Raw genomic sequence first — 1,831 nt, forward strand, 5'->3', positions numbered from 1 at the left:
CCTTCCCTTTCCCTATGTTCATCTGTTTTTTCATCTATTTTTTATTTTTAGAGATTTTATTTATTTACTTGAAAGAGAGAGAGAGTGTGTGTGTGTGCGCACAAGCAGGGGGAGCAGCCAAGGAAGAGGGAGAAACAGATTCCCAGCTGAGCAGGGACACCCCCGCCCCCAGTGCAGGGCTCGATCCCAGGACCTTGAGATCATGACCTGAGCCAAAGGCAGACACTTAACCGACTGAACCACCCAGGCATCCCTCATCTGTTTTTAAATTGCACTTATGATTGAAATTGTATGGTATTTGTCTTTCTCTGACTGAATTATTTCACTTAGCATAATATTTTCTGGTTTCATCCACGTCATTGCAAATGACAAGATTTCATTTTTTTAAATGTCTGAGTAATATTCCCTTGCATACATATACCACATCTTCTTTACCCATTCATCTATCGATGGACGTCTGGGACCCCAATGTTTATAGCAGCAGTGCCCACAATACCCAAAATATGGAAAGAGCCCAAGTGTCAATCAACAGTGATTTTTATGGGGCGTCTGGGTGGCTCAGTGGGTTAAGCCTCTGCCTTCGGCTCAGGTCATGATCTCAGGGTCCTGGGATCGAGCCCCGCATCGGGCTCTCTGCTCAGCAGGGAGCCTGCTTCTCCCCCTCTCTCTCTGCCTGCCTCTCTGCCTGCTTGTGATCTCTCTCTCTCCATCAAATAAATAAAAAAATCTTTAAAAAAAAACAGTGATTTTTGAGTGTTGTTCATATTAATACACGCATATATAGCTCATTCCTTTGAACTGTTGTAAGTGATTCCATTGTATGAATATGCTACAATTTATTTACCTATTCTCCTACTGACTCACAGGTTTGTTTCATTTTTTCACCATCGCCAATTATACTAGGGTGACTTTTTTTGAAAATAGGGAACGTGGTGCACTTGGCTGGCTCAGTCAATGAAGCCTGCGACTCTTGGTCTGGGGGATGTGAGTTTGAGCTCCACACTGGATACAGAGATTACTAAAAAGTGAAATCTTTAGGAGCTCCTGAGTGGCTTAGTCAATAAAGCATTTGCCTTCCACTCAGGTCATTGTGTTGGGATCCTGGGATTGAGCCCTGCGTCGGGCTCCCTGTTCAGCAGGGAGTCTGCTTCTCCCTCTCCCTCTGCCCCCCCCCCCCGGTTCGTGTGCTCTTTCTCTCTCTCAGAGAAATAAAAAATCTTTAAACAACAACAAAAATAAAAATTAAAAAATAAATAAATAAAATTGTTAAAAATAAAATAAAATAAAATATGGAACTTTCGTGAATTTCTCTGTCATCCCTGCATGGGGCCATGCTAATCTTCTCTGTGTCGTTCCAATTTTAGTGTATGTGTTGCCCAAGTGAGCAGTGGAACGACCATTCTAGACATGTTTCCTTGTGCGCTCAGGTAAGAGTTTCTCTGGAGTTGGTATAGCTGGGACCAGCCTCACCTTTCCCATGAACTAGCAATTTATGAAAATTCCTTATCATTGTTATGATTAGACTTCCTTCTAAAAGCATTCACATTCTATTCTCATGCTGAAATAATTTCATTATTCTGGGATTTATTTTTGTCCGTGGCGCGTGGTAGTGATCTAACATTATCAATGTCTTCCATTTGGACAACCAATTTTTCCAGAACCATTTAATAAGCAGTCCATCCTCTCTCCTCTTATTTATAAAGTCACCTTAGTCATGTAGCAAGTCTCCATATATGAGTGTGTTTGTCCTGGTTTCTCTGTTCCATTCCATTGAGACTCTTATCTGTCCCTGGGCCAATACCATAATGTCTTCATTGCTGTATTTTTTAAA

At 41.7% G+C, this 1,831-nt stretch overlaps 1 non-coding gene across 1 annotated transcript; it reads right to left on the reverse strand.

Moving 5' to 3' along the window:
* Positions 1–1,282: 1,282 nt before the first annotated feature.
* LOC125092518 (U6 spliceosomal RNA) lies at positions 1,283–1,388 on the reverse strand. The gene has a single exon (XR_007124978.1). It is a non-coding gene; the product is annotated as a U6 spliceosomal RNA (small nuclear RNA).
* Between the last annotated feature and the right edge of the window lie 443 nt (positions 1,389–1,831).

Source organism: Lutra lutra, chromosome X (genome assembly GCF_902655055.1).
Source record: "Lutra lutra chromosome X, mLutLut1.2, whole genome shotgun sequence".
Classification (NCBI taxonomy): Eukaryota; Metazoa; Chordata; class Mammalia; order Carnivora; family Mustelidae; genus Lutra; species Lutra lutra.